The sequence below is a fragment of the Bubalus bubalis genome, chromosome 18 (genome assembly GCF_019923935.1).
Source record: "Bubalus bubalis isolate 160015118507 breed Murrah chromosome 18, NDDB_SH_1, whole genome shotgun sequence".
Lineage (NCBI taxonomy): Eukaryota > Metazoa > Chordata > Mammalia > Artiodactyla > Bovidae > Bubalus > Bubalus bubalis.
In genome coordinates, this window is record NC_059174.1 from 2,907,604 (window position 1) to 2,923,541 (window position 15,938).

A 15,938-nucleotide genomic window follows, 5' to 3' on the forward strand; every position below is an offset into this window, starting at 1 on the left:
CATCCCAAAATAGGACAGGAAAATATTTTTGACTCCTATAGATAGAAAAATATTCTTCAAGTTAGAATGAAAAGGATCTTGAAAGGGAACACGACAATGAGTTGGGAGAATGAAAGTTCTTCTCTATAAAAATTCAGCTAATAAGTATGTGGATGAAAGAGTGATAGAATTCTATAGCTGCATTTTACAACTCTAGGCAACAATTGCAATGGATTTTAAAGTTCGGGGAAAGCTTGATTGAAAATTTTATAATGAGCACAGACTATCATCATCTGAATTCACAGATCAATCTTAATATCATTAAATATCTGGGGCAACCAGATTATCATGGGGTCTCAATGATGTGAAGAAATAGGACGTACAAAGCACCACATATGAAGTGTGTTTGTCAGAATACTTGAGCCTGGATATCTTAAGTCCTCCAATGATTCCTATAAATTTAGGAAATATTGGGGAGAGAGGAATGTGAATATACACATCACGAGGAAGTAGTCAGTCACATGCAGAGTGTGGGACATTTGATAGTACATATCCATGGAGTAAATAAAACTTAAAAATATGACAACTTAATACAACATGTGGACATTGAAGGATCTTGATTCAAATAAATCAAGTACACAGGAATGGTTCATGGTTTTAAGAAGTTATTGACTTATAAAGGAAGATGATTGTTTAAAAACAGTCTTAGAGAAGCTTGCTAAGTATTTACAATGAAATGCCGTGATATATGGAATTTGCTTTAATATATTCTGGCTAAAATATGTGGGTCAGTAGCTGCATTAAGGCTGGCCATAAATTAGTTTTAGAGCTGAACAATCACTATATTGAGGACTTCCCTGGTGGCTCAGACAGTAAAGCGTCTGTCTACCATACGTGAGACCTGGGTTCGATCCCTGGGTCAGGGAGATCCCCTGGAGAAGGAAATGGCAATCCACGTCAGTACTATTCCCTGGAAAATCCCATGGACAGAGGAGCCTGGTAGGCTATGGTCCATGGGGTAGCAAAGAGTCAGACACGACTGAGCGACTTCACTTTCACTAATCACTATATGAGGGCTGATTAGAGTCTTCTCTGTACTTTTTGCTGTGTTTGAAAGTTTGCATAGTGAAAAGGAGAACATGACACAAAGATAATAAGTGAAAGAATTGTATTTTCTGTGACTGAAGACATGGTGACATAATCACATCAAATCTGGATGGTGTTTGGAGCTAATATAAAATTTTTAGACATCGTTTAAATACAATTGCAAAACAAGAGGAGTGCTTTGATCTTGTGTTCAGTTCAGTTCAGTCACTCAGTCGTGTCCGATTCTTTGCGACCCCATGAATCGCAGCACGCCAGGCCTCCCTGTCCATCACCAACTCCCAGAGTTCACTCAGACTCACATCCATCGAGTCAGTGATGCCATCCAGCCATCTCTTCCTCTGTTGTCCCCTTCTCCTCCTGCCCCCAATCCCTCCCAGCATCAGGGTCTTTTCCAATGAGTCAACTCGCCATCCAGCCATCTCTTCCTCTGTTGTCCCCTTCTCCTCCTGCCCCCAATCCCTCCCAGCATCAGGGTCTTTTCCAATGAGTCAACTCTTCGCATGAGGTGGCCAAAGTACTGGAGTTTCAGCTTTAGCATCATTCCTTCCAAAGAAATCCCAGGGCTGATCTCCTTCAGAATGGACTGGTTGGATCTCCGAAGTTAGCATTTTTGTAAATTTATCTCACTGTGAATTTTACCTACCTATGAGATGTATATAACACAATTTCCAAAACACATTACTGATACTTGCTCTATTATTTAAGTGAGCTAAGAATTTCATTGGTTTTGACGTTCTGGGTGGGTTCCAGCATCTTCCTGTGGATGACTGGTTAGCTGTGATTTCAGTGCTCTTGCAGGAAGAGGTGAGCACATGTCCTTCTGTTCTGCCATTTTGAACCAGTCTTTGGTTTTGGTGTTTTATTTATTTTATTATTTTTTTTCTTTTTTCTTTTTTTATTTTATTATTATTATTTTTTTTAGTGAGTGCTGTTTTTTTCTTTTAATTTAATTTTATTTTAAAACTTTACAATATTGTATTGGTTTTGCCAAATATCATTTTGGTGTTTTAAAGTTTTATTTTATATTGAAGTATAATTGATTTGCAACTATAGTTTCAGGCCTACAGCAAAGTGATTCAGCTGAATAACTGTACATATACCTATATCCATTCTTGTTCAGATTCCTTTCCCATGTAAGTTATTACAGTATATTGAGTAGAATTCCTTGGGCTACTCAGGAGATCTCAGTTTATTATCTCTTTTATACATAGTAGTGTGTAACCCTCCACTCCTAGTTTGTCCCTCCCCTCCCACATTTCCCCATTGGTAATCGTAAGTTTGTTTTTGAAGTCTGAGTCTGTTTCTCTTTTATAAGTTCATTTGTATCATTTTTAAAGATTTCACATACAAGTGATATCATATGATATTTATCTTTCTCTTTCTGATTTACTTCACTTAGTATGATAATCTCTAGGTCATCCATCTGATAGTTTTAATATTGTCAAAATACCAAGTTTTCTAAATTTTTTTGGCAATGCTGAGGGGAAAACATGATCTCCCCTTCTTTTGCAAGTGGTACTTTCCAACTTCTTTATTTAAATAACTTGTAATGACAGGTAAAATGATCATAATATTTATTATACCTATTTATTTTGAGAATATTTTCTAATTCCTCACTCAGAGGCTGTAGATACACACAGTGATTTAATTTATTTTAAGCAAATCTTACAAAGTGCATTTAAAACAGTTATACCATATGTAACTGTTTTCAGCGAAGTACCTGAAAAAGCACCAGTGTGAAATTGGGGAAACTGAGCTAATAAATAATATTTAAGGATCTGCATCATTCCAAAGGTGCTGAAAAGCAAAACAATGTGAATTTAAATAAAGCAGTCCTGTGTGTGCCTAGGCAGAGGGCCTACCCTGTAATACAAACATTCAGGCACATGTGTCCTCCTCAGAGTCTCCCCAAAGCAAGTGAATTCACATGACGCCTTGTCTTTCTTCCTTTCTGTCATTTCTCCATCTTTTCAGACCCTCGGAAGACAAACCTTCTGTGAGTGAAACAACTGATCAGCCACTGCTAAGACCTCATCTACAAAACAGAATCCGTGATGCTTCATGCTGATACCTCATCTCTATACATACATATATATTAGTATATTTTGTTTTGGTAAAAATGCTTAACATGAGATCAACCTCTTAATAACATTTTAAGTGTACATTATCATTGTCTTTAGGTACAGTCTTGAACAGCAGATCTCTAGAATGTATTTAATTTGTCCTGTATTTAATGCATTAAATACAAATGTATTTAATTTGTACTCCCACGGTTATGTTCCCCACGTGATCTAGGAGCGGTCTTGTTGATTGCTCTGCTTGCTTTCTTGTGGTGGACACTTCTTTGTACGCACACATCCTATCAAGTACACCTCTATAGGATTCATCTCTCTCTGTCCTGCCCCAAATGGCAGTCCAACTCAAGAGAGTGTCTGAGTGTGCGATGTACCACTTGATTTTCTTCCCAGCTGATTGCTGCTCTTTAGATTTTGTTTACCTCCAATCCTTGTTGTAAGTTAGACGCACTAAACATCAGATAAAAGGGGGGAAAACAAGTATTAGTGTCTCGTGGATACCCCTGGTTTCTTTGGGTGGTTTCAATTGCAGTGTTTTCCTACTTTGATGAGACTCAGTGTTCATGGGACTAGGGAGCTGCATAAAATGCAATGATGTGAACAAGTCTGAAAGGCCAAACAGCACAATACAGTTCGCCTTTGGGACTCTCTGGAACTTTGAAGGAGCATTATGGAACACTATTGTGTTGAAGCACTGCAGGTCCCTGAGCAGGTGTGAGGTGGAGACACATGGAAAGTTTCTGCATATTGAATCAGTACCAGCCGTCCTTTTATGGGAAACATCCAATTAAGTGTTTGTTAGCCTTTCGTGTGGAAGAAATCTCATTCACATTAGACTAATTCAATGTTTCAGAGTAGGAAAAAAAGTCACTCAGGTACTGGAGATTAGATAATTCTCAGATGGGTCTATTCATTTGTTTGAAGCAGTGGCTCTTTTAAAGGGTGTTCTGGGGACCAGTAGCATCAGCATCACCTGGAAATTTGTTAAAAATGCAAATTACCGAATCCCACTCCAGACCTACTGATTCAAAAACTCCTCGGTGGCTCCCAGAAATCTGTTTTCCCTATGAAGGGATTCTGGGGAATATATGAATTTAAGAACCACTGTTTCAATGTGTATTTTTCAAAAGAAAGATTTTGAGATTTTCAGTCCATTAAAAGTTTTCTTAATATAGTAAAATCCTTTGAAATAATTCTTCAAGTCAGATAGTCTTTTTTTTTTCTTTCAAGATAATTAAAAACAATGACAATCATATTCGCTTGATAATTCTGCTTGTTGATGGTTAGTCAGAAAATATTCATATTTATTATCATTACAGCTGTCCCATTTTATTGTTCTGCTGACATGATTGAGGGCAGGAGGAGAAGGGGACAACAGAGGATGAGATGGTTGGATGGCATCACTCACTCGATGGACATGAGTCTGAGCAAGCTCCGGGAGTTGGTGATGGACAGGGAAGCCTGGTGTGCTGCAGTCCATGGGGTCGCAGAGTCAGACACGACTGAGCGAATGAACCGAACTGAACTGTGCACTGTAAGTGGCCTGATGCGTAGCTTTAATGCTGTGTATTTCTATGGAAAACAAGAGAGGAATGTCTGTAGCTCCTTTGGGATCCATGGATTAATAATGAAGCAAAAATTAGTCATGGATAGAGTGTGAAGCTCAATTCAGCTTCAGATTCTAGGTCTGAACAGCATCATTTTCCCCCATTCTAGGAGACAGTACATGTAGCGTTCATTGCCTTGGTGAGTATGCCAAAGGAGCCTAATGTTAGTTATTATCCTAGTGCTCTTTAACACTATTCCAGAGGAGTCTGCTGCAAGCTTCCCTGTTTATGCCATTATAAAGCTTGACTAATTGACAGAAACAAAAAATTAAACAACTCCTGTTTGACAGCCCAGTTTCTCATATGACTGTGCATGTACATTCTAAAGGGAGTATTAGAAATTGGCAGTATATTAAAAATGAATTTACTATGACTAAGGTCAGTTAAACTTTAATTCTTATGACCTATCTATCCCTAAGAAGATGCCTTTTTATTATAAAGTGCTATTGCTTGTTTAAAAGTTTTCTTTGTCTGATACTAATATAGTTCCATCAGCTTTGTTTTAGTTAGTAATCTTTTGGTATATCTTTCCTCCTCCCTTTGTTTTAGACAGTTTTTGTCATTTAAAACATACACCTTGTAAACAGCATATAGCAGGATTTTGTTATTTCTATCTAATCTGAAAATCTGCCGTTTATAGAATATTTTTTCCATTAACATTTAATTTAATTAGTTATTACTGTAATTACTTACTACTAAGTCTGCTGCTGCTGCTAAATCGCTTCAGTCGTGTCCGACTCTGTGCGACCCCATAGACGGCAGCCCACCAGGCTCCCCCGTCGCTGGGATTCTCCAGGCAAGAACACTGGAGTGGGTTGCCATTTCCTTCTCCAGTGCAGGAAAGTGAAAAGTGAAAGTGAAGTCTAAGTCTACTACCTTGCTTTTCTTTATTTACCCCTTCTCTTTCTTTGTTTCTTTTTCTCTCCTCAACTGCGTATCTTTGGATTGATCAAGTGTTTTTGTTATTCTTGTTCTTTCCTCATTTTTAGTAATAAGTTGATAGTAATATTTAGCCTTGACTCATTAAAATTTATCTTGAATGAATACTTTTATACTTCCAAAATGATGTTGTTATTTAATAAAGGTTTAACTCCATTTAACCGCTCCTTGGGGACTTTTTTCCTTGCTCCTCTTTCATGTTACAACCATTCCCTGTTTTTGTCTTTGAGGGTATTTATTGTATTTATTTAAAATTCTTGGTCCATATGTTTTAATACTTTGGGTGATATGCATTCTTCAGCTTTTGTGTTTCTTGCTGTATTTACATTACTCTCCCCCACCCCCCAAGTTTTATGGCCAGTGAGTTGCTCATGTGCCCCTCAATTAGCACGTTGTCTGGTAGGAAGGGCTTGGGCTGCAGTTCACAGTGTGTTTGGACATGAGAGGGTGGATGCGCTCTCTAATGGACAGCTGCAGGTACCACAGAACCACTGTCCCCAACTCTGAAGGGCTCTGTCCCCCAGGTGAACCCTCGAGTTAGGGAGTAGGAATCTCCTTCCGTTTGGAGTTTAGGGTTTTAGACTAGAGAGTGGAGGAATCAGTGGAAGATGGCAGCACAGTAGCCCATATATGTTTTTGTTGGTGTTCTGCTCTCATACGGTTCTGGGAACACTGGGATTCCTGATCCAGTGTCAGGCAAAGGTGGTTCCAAAGAACCATGTGTAGGAGAGGAGGCGAAGATGGAGACTAAAAGAGAACTTAAAAGACTAAAAGAGAAATTTGAAAGAGTTTTCCTACAAGCTTTAGTCTCATGGTCTTCTGGCCAGGCTGTGTTTATCAAAGCCCTCACACCCACCCATGGCACACATGCCCTTATAAAGAGATATAGTATAAGCTGCAGCAATCTCGGATTTCCTTAGGAACTCCTCATAGTTAGTATATGTTTATTCAAATTCATTCTGTCTTTTCATTTTATAATTTCTCCACAGAGACAAACGCAGAATCCTATGCTAGGTCCGCACAGAGCAAGCCTGTTATTTCATTTATGATCCTTTCTCTGCCCTTTTCTCCCAGCTCTCTTGTTGAAACTCATGAAACGGGGTTCTATATTTTGATAGAGAAGAAGATTTGTGAATCAAAAACTAAGGCTGTGAATAAGTATGTGATACAATCATTTGCTCTGGGAAGACTATGTATTATGACAGGGAAAGTCTGTCTTCATTTCTATGTCTTGACCAGGTTCCAAATCCAGAAATCAGAGATTGAAATGAAAGTGAGCCCCGTGGCTCTCCCCTACCACAGACTTTTTTTTTTTTTTAATTATTAATGGAAGTAAAAGATGGCAAAGTAAGTGTAAAGCCAATCTGGGTATAGAAAGAAAGCAAGAATAGAAAGTGAAGTCGTTCATTTGTGTCCAACTCTTTGCGACCCCATGGACTGCAGCTTACCAGGCTCCTCTGTCCATGGGATTTTCCAGGCAAGAGTACTGGAGTGGGTTGCTATTTCCTTCTCCAAATCTGGGTATAAATGATTTTAATTCATTTTCATGGTGACTATTCATGGAAACTTTTTTTTTTTTTTGGTATTTCCCATAAAGGAAAAAAATTTTTAATAAAAAGGAACAGAAAATAAGAATTTTCTATATCAACTAATATGATAGTAACAAATGAAGCAACAAGAGGATGACGCTGATAATTTAAAAAATTACTAAAATGTTTCCAGGGAATCAGACTATTGCTAACAGCCTGATTGTTTTTTGCATAGTTTTCATGTAGATGTCCAAGATTATTTGGTGAAGTGGAAGTTTAGTCATTGCTGAAATTGTTTTCAGGACTCTTAAGGAAAATTCTTTAAAACATACTTTGGATAATGAAGAATTGGATGAAATAAAACTGTAATAGATGCTTTCTCTTCGAGGTCTATTATAGTCACTCTTGCAGCCCAGCCTAAATCTCACTATCTTGCTTTGGATTTACTTGAAGAGAAAATGTTTCATTTTTGTGAAGAGCTGTTGGACACAGGGAAACTTCCCCTTCAATAAGATTATTTCTAGGCATGGGAACAATTGAAGCATTGTTTCTTCAAAATCGCTGAAATACACTTCAGAAGCCCTCCTGGTAGAATACGCTTTAATTTAGGTCTTATCACTGCTCGTCAGAGCTTTTGTGTCCACCTCTCTTTTGTCTCCAAATGATGAGTAGAGTTGGCACTACACAGACAATTCAGAGAGGTGTTCTGAACTGTCATTGTTTTGGAAGTTTTTATTCTTCTATAGACCATGGAAGGAAGATGCAGTAAAAGATGTTAGGTCAGACACTTAAAAGGTTTTTACACTTAATTCCATTGTATGTTTTCTCTATCTGATGGTGTCAATAATTTTATGTGGGGACATTTTCTTTGATGAGGTTCACAGAGTACAGGATGTTTTATTTTGATTGGTGTAGAAGTGGCTGGGGTGGCTATGTGGAAGAAAGCTTTCATAGCTTTCTAAATTTCATAAGTTCTTTGCTCTATATTTTTCAGTTTCATCCAGGCACAAGTTTTTTATCCATGTGTCCTGGTCCCTATTCTTATTCCAGGAAGGAGCACTGTAAGCCTTTGATTTTTCCTACAGAAATAAGGGAATGTGGCACATTTATTATCAACACTTCATAAGATGCCTTCACCCAAATTCATTTGACAGTAAATGATTTTTAATTACACAGTATGATTACAGGGTTATGGTTTTAATCTTTTTTCTTCATCAAATAAAGCAAAAGTATGTTTTCACATACTGTAGATCAATTTTCCATGAATTCGTTGCTTTAAAATTTTCATTTTTCCTTTGTCAACTGTTTTGTGTCCCTCTTACATGGCCTGGTTTATTCCTCCAGGAATAAATGTTTCATTTATACGTTTATAAGCATTCTCCTTTTAGTTACCCTTGAAACTCTTTAATTATTTTTGTTCTATTTTTTTCTCTTATAAAATTAAAAATAGAACTGCCATGTGATCCAATAATTCTACCCCTGGGTAAAAAGAGTTGAAATCAAGATTTTAAAGAGATGCCTGAATCCCCATGTTCATTGCAGCAATATTCACAATAGCCACGATATGGAAATGATTCATATGCCTTGGCAGATGAATGTAGGAAGAAAATGTGGCATATATACACAGTGGAATATTTTTCGGCCTTAAGAAAGAAATTTTGTCATATATGACAACATGAATGAACCTAGAAGACATTATGTGAAGTGAATTGAGCCAGTCACAGAAGGACAGTCCTTCATGATTCCACTTAAATTCAGTATCTAAAATAGTCAAATACGTAGAAGCAGAGAATGGAATGTGGTTGCTGGGGCGGGGGAGGGGGTGTTTTTGGTCAAGGAGTATTAAGTTCCAGTTATGGAAGATGAACATTCCAGAGATTTGCTGTGTAACATGTGCCGTAGTTAACAATATGGCTTTGTGTGTTTTAATATAGGTTAAGAGAATAGATTTCTTGTTGTTTTCTTAACCCCAAAACAAAATGAAACAAGTCCACAAAAGAACATAAGGGCATTTTTGGACGTGATGGATATGTTTAGTACCTTGATTGTAGTGATGGTATCATGGGTGGATGCAATATGCCCAGACTCATCATGATGTATATATTCAATATGTGTAGTTTTGATCAGTTATACCTTGATAAATGTTAATCAACATTTTATTTATAACTATAGAGATGTGTCAATTTTTTTTACCTTCCTTCTTAAAATCTTTTCTACCTCCAGATACATGTCCAGAGTTGTTTTGATTAGTTGACTGCAAAAGTATTTTGCAGTAAAGCAGGGATTATTGCTCTGTTGCTAAGACGTCTCTGACTCTTTTGTGACCACATGGAGTATAGCCCACTAGGCTCCTCTGTGTGATTTCCCAGGCAAGAATACTGGAGTGGGTCGCCATTTCCTTCTCCAAGGGATCTTCCCAACCCAGGGGTTGAATCCATGTCTCCTGCATTGGCAGGTGGGTTCTTTACTGCTGGGCCACCATGGGAGCCCAAAGCAGGGCTCACGTGCGCCTGTTTGCTGCCCTCTATATCCAGTTCTCATCTGGAGGAACGGCCAAATGCATGTTCCACAGGGGTTCTCCTGACTTTGCTCTGTTTATATTTCCTTTAGTTTCTACAGGAAATCCAATAATCTCATCCTTAGAAAAGTAATTTCTATTTTATTTTTCAGATTCTTGACTTGGAATTCTTACAACAATTGTAAAAACATGTGTTTTCTAGATATTTCATTGTAACATATATTACTAGTGAAAAGTTGGAGAGAATTTATGAATTAACCAATAGAAGAATATGATACTATGACTTAGGTTATATTATTTTTATAATGCTATATTTTAAAGTGAAAAAGAAGATTACAAAATACTAATTCAGTCATGTAAAGTGTATGTGTGTGCTTTGGGGAAATGTGATTGGAAGGATATCAAACAAAATGTTAGCAATGATTATCTGTTGTGGATGGTGGGATTGTGTATTTTTTGTGTAACTTCTACTTTCATTTTTAAATTTTTATTTGGTTTATTATTTTGTAAAAAGCAAAGTACATGTATTTCTTTTTCTTGCAGTTACAACTCATTTCCACTTGGGGAGTAAACCAGTTCCCATTCACAAATTTAGCAACTACCTTATATAGCATGTTGCTTTCCTTTCATAGATTCTCATATATAATCTTAGCATTCACTCCAATATTCACTGCTATGTTCTTTATCTAGCCTGTTTTCAAAGAAATATTTTTCTTCTGGGAAGCATTGTTTTCTTTTAATATTTTAATGTAGACAAATACTGGTTTTTAAGTTTTCTACTGATATATTATGATTGCCTTATTAAATTCTAAAGTGAGAATTCCTAGGCCTATGTCTGGGGATAATTCCTAGGCCTATGTCTGGATGGCATCACTCACTCAATGGACATGAGTTTGAGTAAGCTCTGGGAGCTGGTGATGGACAGGGAAGCCTGGCGTGCTGCATGCAGTCCATGGGGTCACAAAGAGTCAGACATGACTGAGCGACTGAACTGACTGATGTCTGGTGAGAATTATTTTTTAAGTTTGTAGGTCTGGAATGGATGCCTTGTCAGTGAAATTACATGCCTTATCAGTAGGAGGGATATGTACATTGGTCAGATTTTTTGTAAATTAAATTTTGCAAGAAATAAAACTCCTTTGGCTCTACTTCTGCAGACCATGGGATGGATTTTTAAAAAAATTGAAAGTCACAGAAAATCTGTTATAAATTCAGAATGTAATATGTTGGCATAGAAATGATATGATTCATCAATGAAGATTTTTATACCTTAATGGGATCTTTAAAATAATCTAGGAAAACCAGTTTGTTTGACAGACACAAGAACTCTATTGCAGAGATGTACACTATCCAGGATCTCCTGACAATTACTAGCATTTAACAGATGATTATTAAATAGCTACTATGTGATCAGCACTATGCTAGGTATTAGGAATTTTTATTGTTTCTATTTAGTTTTTAAGTATTTCCAATTTCCTTATAGTTTTGACCTTAGGAAGTATTTCTTCCACTATAAGTGATCTCTTTACTCTCTGAAAACCTGTTACTGAATGTTAACACAGTAACTGCTCATATTCTGTTTGTTTGGCATTGTTGTTCTTTGTTATATGTTGTTTTCTAGGAGTTTTTTGTATATATAAAAGTCTCATTCAAAACATATAACATTTTATTTCCAAGTCCATGAAAATTGGAGGAGTAAACTCCTACTGAAGAAAACAAACAAATTGGAAAAATACAGGATAAAGAATTCTCATGCATGCATGTGAACATACACGTGAACACTTGTGCTATCCCATCTCACTTCCTGGGGTAACCTCTCCCACTTTTAACTCGGTGTACACTCTTTCTGACATTTTCCTATGCATTTAAACTTGCACACAAAGAAACACACAACTATATATTTATTTTTACACAACTGTTATAATACACAAATTTACCACACAGTTTACTCTTAAGTTAAATCTTACAGATTTTTTGATGTCAGACACATGAGCCCATTTTTATTAAAGACTGCATAATATTTCACAGAATGATGGATAAGAATAATCACATACTTATCTACTTCCCAATTAATAGAAATTTGGAATACCTCTATGGGCCACTGTGCTGAGCATATGAACCTGTTTAAACCCATCTTTGTATGATACGTGGACTTTAGTATGAGGAAACAGAAATGGAATCACAAGGCTAAATTGGGCAAATTTTTAGTAATACTGATTTTTAAATTCCTGCTACAGTGCCCTTAAAATGGTAGAGCAGATTATGACAGAATCTTCTTCCTCCTCTTTCATCCACACTGTATGCTATCAACCTGATTGGACTACAACTTCCGTAAGGAGATTATAGGGGCAAATACTCTCCTGTAACTGAGCTTCGCTGGTTGGAATGCGTGTGTAAAAAGGTTGGATTAAGTTCTCGCTATAAAGTGGAACCACAGTTGCAAAATTCAGTCATAAGGAGTGCTATAGTGCTGCTGAATATAAGTGGCACATCTGTGGAATGGCCTGCAAGGGAGGGAGGGGATGGTAGGCATAGACTAGAAAAATAGCATTGCCAGAAACTATAGATAGGATAACTTTATTTTTACTCTAGTTCTAAATTTTTGAATGCCAAGGTACGGGAGAAGGACCCAAAGAAATAGACTGCCTACATATTAGAATGTATTGTTAGCTGTGATCTTTTTTTCATAAAATATTAGTATTTCATATATCTGATGAAATTCTTTCAATATTCAAAAGTCAACATGTAAGTTAATTGTTATCAAATAAGACTTTCCACTGGATCATTGAAAAAGCAAGAGAGTTCCAGAAAAACACCAATTTCTGCTTTATTGACTATGCCAAAGCCTTTGACTGTGTGGATCACAATAAACTGTGGAAAATTCTGAAAGAGATGGGAACACCAGACCACCTGACCTGTGTCTTGAGAAACCTATATGCAGGTCAGGAAGCAACAGTTAGAACTGGACATGGAACAGACTGGTTCCAAATAGGAAAAGGAGTACGTCAAGGCTGTATATTGGCACCCTGCTTATTTAACTTATATGCAGAGTACATCATGAGAAACACTGGGCTGGAAGAAGCACAAGCTGGAATCAACATTGCTGGGAGAAATATCAATAACCTCAGATATGCAGATGACACCACCCTTATGGCAGAAAGTGAAGAGGAACTAAAAAGCCTCTTGACGAAAGTGAAAAAGGAGAGTGAAGAAGTTGGCTTAAAGCTCAACATTCAGAAAACTAAGATCATGGCATCCAGTCCCATCACTTCATGGGAAATAGATGGGGAAACAGTGGAAACAGTGTCAGACTTTATTTTTTGGGGCTCCAAAACCACTGCAGATGGTGATTTCAGCCATGAAATTAAAAGATGCTTACTCCTTGGAAGGAAAGGTATGACCAACCTAGACAGCATATTCAAAAGCAGAGACATTACTTTGCCAACAAAGGTCCGTCTAGTCAAGGCTATGGTTTTTCCAGTGGTCATGTATGGATGTGAGTTGGACTGTGAAGAAAGCTGAGCACCAAATACAAATTAAGGAGGAGAAATTACTTTGCTTTTATTTGTGTTCAAAACTGACACTGAAAAACCCGCTGTGAATAATGTGTGGCTGTATTTAGTCCAGCACGACTGAACTGTGGTGTTGGAGAAGACTCTTGAGAGTCCCCTGGACTGCAAGGAGATCCAAACAGTCCATTCTAAAGGAGATCAGTCCTGGGTGTTCTTTGGAAGGAATGATGCTAAAGCTGAAACTCCAGTACTTTGGCCACCTCATGCTTAGAGTTGACTCACTGGAAAAGACTCTGATGCTGGGATGGATTGGGGCAGGAGGAAAAGGGGACGACAGAGGATGAGATGGCTGGATGGCCTCTTGATGGACGTGAGTTTGAGTGAACTCCGGGAGTTGGTGATGGACAGGGAGGCCTGGCGTGCTGCAATTCACGGGGTCGTGAAGAGTCGGACATGACTGAGCAACTGAACTGAACTGAAGACTTTTGTAGGTGCTCAGTTCAGAATTGCAGCCATGGGCTTCCCTGGTGGCCCAGTGGTTAAGAAGCCACCTTGTAATGCAAGGGACATTGCTTCAGTCCCTGGTCCAGGAAGATCCCACGTGCTGCGGGGCGGCTGAGCCCGTGGCCACGTCTGCCGAGCCAGCGCTCGAGAGCCCAGGAGCCACAACCGCTGAGGCCCGTGTGCCTAGAGCCTGCGCTCCACGAGAAGGGAAGCCACTGCAGTGAGAAGCCCCCTCACCACAGCTGGAGAGAGTGCACATGCGGCCACGAAGACCCACCACAGCTGAATAGATAATTAATAAATGAACCTTAAAAAGCTGCAGCCACACATTATTCACAGCGGGTTTTTCAGTGTCAGTTTTGAACACAAGTAAAAGCAAAGTAATTTCTCCTCCTTAATTTGTATTTAGGAAGAAGATACACACACACACACACACACACACACACACCTCAATTCCAAATGTCTATCTGCTGTCTATAGCAGTTTCAGCTTTATAGGTGAGAACCGAATGTTTACTGTTCCTTTCTCCCTTTGTCCTCACAGTTCCTGCCCAGTGAGAGCTCATATGCAGATCAACCAGAATCCTCCCACAAACCTGTCATTTTACCCGTAGTGTTTTCATAAATTCGCTACCTCCCTTGGTGAAAACATATGATTTTCTTCTTCAGTTCACCTGAAAATTGCTCCTTCAAGCCTTCATTTGGAACAGTATAGATTTGGGTATTGTCAGCGGTTCAGGGATATATTTGAATGAAGTCACACTCCCTCGATCTAGGGCAATGTCATCAATCACTTGTGTCTCAGAGGTTTGTTTTGTGGCCCCATAGATCTTTGGCTCCAAAATGAAATAAATCCCTCACTTATGAACGGGGTCCACAGCTGCACTTAATGGAGTCTTTCTGTCCGTTTCTAGATGATTGGACCAAGGGTGTTCCCAGATGAAGTTTGTATGTGTGGACGTGTTCACTGAATGTATAGCTTTTTCCTAAAAGCTTAAGTATTCTAGCAAAAGAGAATTTTATCTAAGAATATCTTATCTAGGAATTTTATTTAAATTTTATCTAAGAAACTAAGGGTCAAGTTTAAGAAGAATATATGAAAAATTTGTATTCCTCCTCAAGTCAAGTGTTTGAAAAAACACAGAAGAGAAAGTTCCAAGTGTGGACAACAGTTCTAGATTGAGTAGATTTGTGCTAAGCACAAAAATTTCAATTATGAAGGAAAATCACATTATCCAGTAAAATAACTTTTTAAATTATGATGGTAACATAGTTCACTCTATGAAAAAACATTCAGAAAAGTAGAAAATTCCAACAATATTGGCAAAGAATGTGTCCATTAGTTTCTTTCCTTCTCATGTCATTTACATCTATATGTTTATATAAACATACCTTTATATGTTTATATAAAATCCATTCTTACATTATGTAATAGTAATACTAATAAGTAATATTAAGCACTCAGCTAACGTGTACCTTCCAATTACTTTCTCATTCAATTCTACTGAAAAAAACTAATACATGTATTATTACATTCATTTTATAGATGTGAAGGCTAAAACTTAAAGTGGTAAATTTTCCAGGACACAAATTTACTAAGTTTGGTCCTTTGCCTATGCACAATTTTGCATCATTGTCTCTTTCAATCTGCACTTTGCAACTAACGTAATTATGTTACATTCATTGTCCATGTTGCTGTGTTCCCTTTATAACAATAATTTCTAATGACTGTATTATGTCCATTAAATGCAAGTGCCTAAAATTGAACTATTCTAGGGTTGAAAATTGTATTACATTAAAAATTTCAGCAGAGTACTTTGTTAAATATTGTGGCACACATCATCTTTTCCATATTTTGGATTATTTTCTTAGGATATATGTTCATGACTAAAATTTATGCTCCCCTAAAAGATAAATATTAACATTTTCAGTACGCTGGATGTGTATTATCAAGCTATTTTCCAAAAAGGTTCAGTTCACTTCAGTTCATTCGCTCAGTCGTGTCTGGCTCTTTGCGACCCCAGGCATGCCAGGCCTCCCCGTCTATCACCGACTCCCGGAGTTTACCCAAACTCATGTCCATTGAGTTGGTGATGCCATCCAGCCATCTCATCCTCTGTCGATCCCTTCTCCTCCCTCCTTCAGTCTTTCCCAGTATCAGGGTCTTTT